Raw genomic sequence first — 9,256 nt, forward strand, 5'->3', positions numbered from 1 at the left:
CTTTCAGAAATAAAAGGATAAAACATACAATTAATTTGCAAATAATCTCGAGTTACCTATCGACATTATGTGATTAATCGAGGAAATGATCCCCCCCTCTGTTTTTTTTGCAAATCGCACACTATATATATATATATATATATATATATACCTGGAAATTATATAAACACAACGCAAAAGTAAAATAGGATGGGTTCAGGACAAAGTAGAAAGGGAAATCCCAAAGGGGATGAAGGCGGGCCCCGCCAGCGGCACCACCATAGCCCGGGGGCCAGGGAGAGGCGGCAGTGCCCGCGAGCCAACCACCCACCAGGAGCAACACCTCCACCCCCCAGCCCACCCACCAAGCCTACTGCCCCCCCCCCCCAAAATAAATAAATAAATAAGAAGGGGGACCCTGGCTAGCCAGCCTGCACGAGCCATCCAAAACACCCCACCCCACAGGCGAAACCCGCACCGGGAGACGGCATGGACCAGGACCGAGACAGGGGGCCGGACACAAAGCCCACCAAAATGTCCACATCCACACACACTCACACACCCACCCCCCACTCGTAGATGTAATCGCTCCCCAACACTAACATTCAAACAACTCACCATACATACAACAATAGACATCCGGGCTGGGTTAGTCCCTACCCTACTATCAGCTCAACAGGCCCCGAGGCCCCCCAGCACACCAGAGGCCCCGTGTAGGGGCAGACACCCTGGTGCACGCCGGCCCAGATCCCAAGCGGCATACCCCCGGAACCCGAATCCCAGAGGCCCCGCTGGGGCCTCGCCCGAGGGCGACACACCCCAGGGACCCCAGGCCCCCAGACTTACCCCGGACCCACCCAGCGGCAGCACAGCTACCAGGAGTCCGTTCTTTGTACGTTGCTTAAAACATTTGAGATCAAATGAGACATCCAAGATGATTTCATCCGGCTAATTATGATCTGGCTAATTAGGTTCTTCGAACACACCTGTTGTTTACGATTAGTATGGCTGGATTGAGTTATCTGAGACAACTGAGTTTTCATGCGTTTGTTTAAAAGGGGAAATGTATCGATAGTAGAAACATTGATCAGCAGCACTGCTATTGGCTGTTCAGCATGAACAAAGAACGCCCACAGTTTTTCTCCCAAGCAGAACACCAGCTTTTAATGGAAGGTTATGCCGAATTTGAGTCATTAATTAAAACGACAGTGAATACCTCAAAGTCTGCTTAAGCCAGGAGAGAGGGCTGGCAATAAGTAGCAGACAAATTAATGTATAAATACTGTCCATGGTAGATTTTTCTATCACTTTCTACAGTATTCATTTTTGCATTTTAATAATTTGATATTTACTTTGTTCTTTTATATCAGAGCCTCCACGGGACCCACTAGTACATGGGAACAAGTAAAAGTGAAGTACAAGAATATTCTACTAAATAGTAGCCTTTAAGCATTATACTTAATTTTAAAAAGACACTTGTTATGTCAAGAGATCCAAATTTCGGTGTCATTCCTTAGACAATGGAAGTAAAGAACATGTGCAAAATGGGATTTTTAACAAAAAATTATTTATCTATAAAAAATTGAAGTTCATCCTTTTCTAAGTCATACACAATTTATACGGTAAAACTGTATTGCTCCGTGTCTAGATAATCCATCCATAGTTTTTTCTAATACAATATACGGCTCGACAGGAAGCAAGCCTTTCAAAGTAAAACTAAACTTCACAATAAAATGGCCTGAACAAATCTTACTGAATATGATAAAAATAAAAAGCAAACCATCATACAAATAACTTAAATATTTTCTATTTATGGCTCTAATACCACTTTTTCCTCTTTAAAAGCCACTGTTAAATTATGTGTTTGTCTGTTTATAACAGCCACCAAGAAAAATCTCTCTACAATTACACTGTCGCGCTGCACTAAAGGATCCTGTCTATTGCGCAATACGTGATTAATTTGAAAAGCTCTAAAATTATTCTTGCACCTTCCGCAACAGGTTGCTGTCGTAAAAATGGACATGGATATGACAGACTTCTCTATCTCCTCCGCTTCTAAAGCTGCGATCTAATACTGTTTACATGAAATAAGCCTGCTCTCGAGCAGGTTTAAGCTGGCGCACATGTTGCTATGACAACAAGTGCAGGAAGTCTTTCGAAGAACCAAACGATCCAAGATCATGCCAAATCGTCAACGATCAAATCCAGCTAACTGAGTTAGCGACGTACGAAGAACGGACCCCAGGTCAGTAACCCATGTCTGTCCGCGGATCTCCCCAAGAGCGCCGCAAGCGGCCACTGTAGGCCTCCCTTAGGCCTCCCAAGCCCCTCCCAGATGGGGGCAACAGACCTCGGGGTCAGACCCACCAGGCGCCCCACTCCGAGACTTTGAGGGGGCGCCCTGCAGGAAGGGCAATTTTTACCGTGTTTTGAAGGGAGTTGACTCTTTCAGTATTTATTGTACTTATGGCCAGTTTTCAAATGTGTTTGTAAAACTAATTGGTTTCAGTAATATGGACTGTCAAGTTCTGCTTTTCAATTGGGCGGGGAAGCAACACCTTTTGCCTCAGGACAACAGTTTTAAATCACTAAAGAAATTATGTTTTTAGTTGGCATAACCACAACTGTCCTATTGTTTCTAATTTGAGTATTATACAACGGAACAGTCATACAAAATAATAGCAATCAGTGTTTGTAAAATCTTTGCAGAACATTATTGTTTAGATAGTTTTAAAAATCAGTTTATATATTTGCTTAGTTTCAATCCATAAGCCAGCCAGCTCCATAGATCTATCCCACAAAAATTGCATTGGTTTACATATACATTGCTTTTTTGTTAGGCTCAGAACAGGTGGACCCAGAATTCAAGGCAGATAAACAGAGTCCTTTAAACATTTTATTGAACTCAGAAACACCTCGAGTGGCATCAGCGTCTACAGCGGGGACTTCTGCAGGAGGAAATAACAGGTTAGTGATCATGTTTAGCTTAGAGTGCTATCCATTCATCGAGTCGGGTCGCGGGGGTAGCAGCTTCAGTAGGGAGGCCCAGACGTCCCTCTCCCCAGCCACCTGGGCCAGCTCCTCTGGGGGAATCCCAAGGCGTTCCCAGGCCAGCCGAGAGACATAGTCCCTCTAGCGTGTCCTGGGTCTCCCTCTGGCCCTCCTCCCGGTGGGACGTGCCCGAAACACCTCACCAGGGAGGCGTCCAGGAGGCATCCTTACTAGATGCCCGAGCCACCTCAACTGGCTCCTCTCAATGTGGGGGAGCAGCGGCTCTACTCTGAGTCCTCCCTGGATGACTGACCTCCTCACCCTATCTCTAAGGGAGAGCCCAGGCACACTGAGAAGAACACTCATTTCGGCCGCTTGTATCCGGGACCTCGTTCTTTCGGTCATGACTCAAAACTCGTGACCATAGATGAGGGTAGGAACATAGATCGACCGGTAAATCTTCACCACAACGGATCGGTATAGCGCCCGCTTCACAGCAGACACAGCACCGATCAGCCTGTCAATCTCACGCCCCATCTTCCCCTCATTCGTGAACAAGACCCCAAGATACTTGAACTCTTCCACTAAGGGCAGCACATCCTCCCCAACCCAGAGGAGGCATGCTGTTAGAAAAATGTGAATGTAATCATTTTATTTCTATCAAGTTACAGGTATTTGGTTTGTTTTAAGAGTTTGCTTTCAGGAAGGTTTTGTTGTATTTACCCTTAGGCAGGAATAACAAATGGTTCTCTCAGATAAGGAATGTCTCCCTTATCCAGCTGTGCATGAAGCTGGTGAGAAATCACCATCTGCAATTCCAATTGTTTCCTTCTTTGCTTTTAACCTCCTGACCCTTACAACCCCCATGCTGTAAATTCCTGAAACCTCCTGACCCAATCCTCCTGACCCCCTCTTTGATGTGTGATAATAAAGACAGAAGGACAGAGATGACCCGGCGCAGACGATCCTAAACTTTTCAGGGAGTGCAGTTCTCCGTTTGGGTCATCCTCTGTCCTCTTCTATAGAAGAGTCTGAAACTTGTGTTGTGTGGTTTTCATTCTAGGATAAAAGGGGTTATCTTTAATAACCCTATCACACGCTACCCTTTTCCGATTTAAGACCACGGTCTAGGATTTGGAGGCACTGATTCTCATCCCGGACGCTTCGCACTTGGCTGCGAACTGCTCTAGTGAGAGCTGTAGATCACGCCCTGATGAAGCCAATAGGACCACGTCATCCGCGAATAGCAGAGATGCAATCCTAAGGCCACCAAAACGGATCCCCTCAACACCTTGGCTGCGCCTAGAAATTCTGTCCATAAAAGTTATCAACAGAATTGGTGATAAAGGGAAACCTTGGCGGAGTCCAACTCTTACCAGAAATGAGTCCGACTTACTGCCAGCAATGCGGACCAGACTCTGACACCGGTCATACAGAGACCTGACAGCCCTTATTAAAGGGCCCGGTACTCCATACTCCCAGAATACACCCCACAGGATCCCTCGAGGGACACGGTCGAATGCCTTCATCCACAAAGCTCATGTTGGTTGGTTGGGCAACTGGTTGGGCAAACTCCCATGCCCCCTCCAGGATCCTGCTGAGGGTGTAGAGCTGATTGAGTGTTCCACGGCCAGGACGAAAACCATACTGCTCTTCCTGAATCCAAGATTCGACTATCCTCTCTAGAACCCCAGAATAGACCTTACCTGGGAGGTTTAAGGCAAGGCAAGGCAAGGCAAATTTATTTATATAGTCAGTACACAGACAGTACACAGACATTGCAAAGTGCTTTACATGATTAAAATACAGGAAATAAAGCAGAAAAAAAGCAGTTAGAAAAAAAATAAAAATATAATAATAATAATAATAATTTGCATTCGATTATTTAACTAGTGCAGTCAAATGCAGTCCTAAACAAATGTGTTTTTAGTCTTGTTTTTGTTTTATTAGATTTTCCAAATTAATATACAAAAATTAACATAAAAGATCAAATCCCCACCCTACCCTTACCCGCACAGAACAGCACATCACAGAACACTTACACAGTCAAGACAACATGATGAAAACATCATAAATTAATCCAAAGCAGACGAGTCAGTCATATACACTTTTTCATTGAAGGAATTTTAGTACAGGGTCCCATATATTCTCAAACACATTGACCTTATCTTCGTTATAGTGTCTAAATTTTTCAAGATGCAGAGTATTTGCTGGTTCTCCCAACCACAAATCAAATGTGGGCACAGAGTCCTTTTTCCAAAATCTCAAAATCAATCTTTTAGCGATCACCGTACCAAACAAGACATCCATTTTCTCACTTTTAGTGGCTGGATGCAAAGCACTGGAGACCCCGATGATGGCCATAAGAGGTTCTGGATTTCATTTTTTTTCCAAAAGCTGGTGAAAAAAAAATAAAAATTTTCAAAATGAGTGAAGCTGAACACATGACCAGAAGGAGTGTGTCAAGTTACCGATAGCGACCTGACAACGATTACAAGTTGGAGACACACTAGGAAAAAAAGTGCTCAGTTTCTCCCTCGAATAATGGAGCCAATGTATAGTTTTGAACTGTATGAGATTGTGTCTGGCGTTGACTGAACAATCTTGAATACTTTTCAAACTCTCCTCCCACAGATCTTCAGATAACTGTTGCCCCAACTCATCCTCCCATGCTTTTTAAATCCTGGTTGTGTCTACACATATATTATTAAAGATCTTATAAAAGTAAGACACTGCCCCCCTACTGACGGGATTAAATTTATTTATTTCCTCTAGGATTACATGTTTTGTTAAAGTTCCAAAATCAGATACATTTTTCCTAACGTAGTCCCGAACCTGCAGATACTGGAAAAAACTTGACGGGGGAAGATTATACTCAGAACATAACTGTGTAAAAGACGCAAAATTTCCATTAATATATAGATCACCTATCACACTAATGCCCTTCATTCTACACATCCGAAAGACGGCGTCACTCAGACCTGGTGTAAAGGAGTGATTTTTACAAATGTCCGGAGTGTCAAAATAAACCTCCGGAGCTTTTATAAATCTCTGTACCTGATTCCAGATTCTGATAGTATGGCCAATGACAAAACAATTGGTATAGAGTCTTTTACTGACTTTAATGGGGCTGTTAAGGAGGGCGGGTAGAGACGAATTACAACAATGCAGACGCTCTAAAGATAACCAGGTAGGGCAAGTCACATCAGATGAGAGTGGGCCCTTCCTCCACCACGCCAGGATGTATAAATGGCAAACCCAGTAATATTGCTTGAAATCTGGTGTTATTGTTTCACCGTGCCGTGTCTAAGGTGAAACAGCCTCGGTGGACCCAGCTCGTTTTACCCAGTCAGGCGACCCCCACTTACTTATTACCTTGAATGTAGGACGCATATAACAGACAAGTATACTTTTAGTTATATTTTATCTACGTAAAGACAGAGAAACAGTTACAGTCACACCAGCGCTGATGGGCTCCTGATCGGCAGGAAGCCCCGATTGCTCATCACACAAACATTATATAGGTATCTAGGTACACACCCATACAAGGGCGGTACACATCCAAACTGTGACATCAACAGAGAAACTGTGTCACCTCCGGGGTGGTATCTGATAGATATGTGCCAATCTTTTGGGTCAGTGCCATCTAAGTGTGCCATGCAGTTCTGGGATAAACAGCTCGTTCCACTTGACCTCGTTGATATCCTAACACTGGTAAGGAGAATTCACCCTCCATTCCATTCAAGTTGCCTACCGAGCTGCGTCTCGGTGTATAAATGTGTGAGCGTTAGTGAGAGCGACTGGGTGAATGTGGCTATAGTGTACAGCGCTTTGGGTGGTCAACATGACTGGAAAAGCGCTATATAAGTTCAGTCCATTTACCATTTACCATTCCTGGTTTACATAAGTGTTTTTTGGAAATTCTGACTCTTTTATAGCCCCAGATAAAGGGAATAATAATGGAATCTAATTGTCTGAAGTAGGATACACCTATAAAACATGGGACAGATTGAAATAAATGAAGGAATCGCGGTAACACCACCATTTTTTTTAATGGTGTTGATCCTACCGGCCATGGATAATGGGAGCGTCCTCCAGAAATCAATATTCTGCTTGAGTTGAAGAATTTTACTTTGCCAGTTCAGCCGTAAAAGATGATCTGTTTTTTTTGTTACCAACACGCAAGTATGTAAAGGAGTCATAAACTATCTTAAATGATGTGGACGTTAAGTATTCCAAATCCGCATCTGCGGTAAGCGGCATTAGCTCACTTTTGTCCCAATTAATAGAGAAACCTGAGAAACTGCCAAAATTATTGATCATCGTCAAAAGAGGAGACAGCGATTTACGTGGGTTAGAGACACATAAAAGTATATCGTCAGCATACAGTAAAATATGATGCTTACAATTAAACATCTCGTTAGGGGATATTAAGGGGTTTTGCCTAATACTGGCGGCCAGAGGTTCGATAATAATTGAGAAGAGAATTGGGGAGAGGGGGCAGCCTTGGCGTGTACCGTGATGAATAGCAAAGGGACAGGAAATATTCTTATTAGTAATGACGGATGCAGCTGGGTGTGAATAAATTATTTCAATCCATTCTGTAAACAAGGGTCCAAAACCAAATTTTTTGAGAGCATACGTCATATAAGGCCATTCTACTTGGTCAAATGCACGTTGTGCGTCTAGCGAAATAACAATGGACTCTTTTGAATGATTTGAATATAAAATATTGAAAAGACGCCGCAGATTAAAAAACATATGCCTACCTGGCATAAAGCCCGTCTGATCCGGATGAACGATTAAACCAATGTGTTCCTTGAGTCTATTGGCTAGAATCTTCCCAAGAATTTTGGTTTCTGGAGGTAACAACGAAATTGGGCGGTAGGATGAAACAACTTCTGGATCTCGGCTGGGTTTAGGAATGAGCGAAATATTGACTCTGTATAAGGTGAGGGGCAGTCTTGACACTTGCTTAGAATGGTTTAACATGCGCAAAAGTAGCGGTGATAAATTAGAACTAAATACTTTAAAGAAGTCAACATTGAAGCCATCAGGACCCGGTGCTTTTTTATTGGTAAGTGAAAAGATAACAGATTCAATTTCCTGTAAAGTTATGTCGGCTTCCAGAGCTTCAGCATAATCTGATGGGAGTTTTGGCAAATTCAAGTTCTCAAAAACTCTTTCCATATTTTCAATATCTAATTTTCCCTGTGACTGATAAACACTAGCATAGAAGAAAGCAGTTATTGATTTTATCCGGTTCTGTGAGTAAAGTTCCATCTTCAAGCCTAATACGATGTATGGCTCTAGAGGCCTGTGATTGTTTAAGCTGATGGGCTAAAAGCTTATGAGGTTTATCACCTAACTCGAAGTATTTTTGTTTGACTTGTCCCAGTAATTTAGAGACATTTCTTGACATAATAGAGTTATATTCATAACGTAGAGCTGTTATTTTATTCAATGTATCTGGACACTGCTTTAATTTGTATGAGTTTTCTAAGCTGGTCAACATGCCTTCTATTTTATCCAACCTAATCCTGGACTCTTTACTTTTTGCCGCCTCGAACGAAATTATACATCCCCTTATAACCGCCTTCATTGCTTCCCAGAGTATCGAGTCATCTACATCCCCCCTGTCATTAGCACTCAGGTATGACTTAATTTCATCTGAAATAAAAGAGCAAAATTCCTTATCCTTCAACAATGTGTTGTTTAAATGCCAGTTCCACCCCATCTTTTTAAAATCTAATTTAAGGTTCAGTGACACAGGAGCATGATCTGATATGTGAATATTGTGATACTTGCAGCTTGATACAGCTGCTAGCAGCCTAGAGTCCAACAAGAAGTAATCAATTCTAGAGTAGAATTTATGTACTGCTGAAAAGTATGAATAATCTCTCCCAGTAGGATTTAGCAGTCTCCAGATGTCAACCATATTGTGGGATTGTAATAGACTTTTAAGGGATTCACCGCTCTTGAATGAATTAGACTGAGGGCGTTGTCTATCTAAAACTGGGTGCAGGACTAGGTTTAAATCCCCACCAATGATTATATTAGAGCCAACCCAATCCGGCACTACATTGAAAAGATCTTGAAAAAAGATGGGATCATCAAAATTAGGCCCGTATATATTTATTAGTGTCACTGGTATAGAATTCAGCAGCCCATTAACAATCACATATCTTCCCCTTTGATCTGAAATTGTCTGCTTGTGAATGAAAGGTGTATGTTTTTTTAATCAGGATTGCAACCCCTCTAGCTTTTGTGCTAAAATTTGACTGAT

Source organism: Fundulus heteroclitus, unplaced genomic scaffold (assembly GCF_011125445.2).
Source record: "Fundulus heteroclitus isolate FHET01 unplaced genomic scaffold, MU-UCD_Fhet_4.1 scaffold_194, whole genome shotgun sequence".
In the NCBI taxonomy this organism is placed as follows: domain Eukaryota; kingdom Metazoa; phylum Chordata; class Actinopteri; order Cyprinodontiformes; family Fundulidae; genus Fundulus; species Fundulus heteroclitus.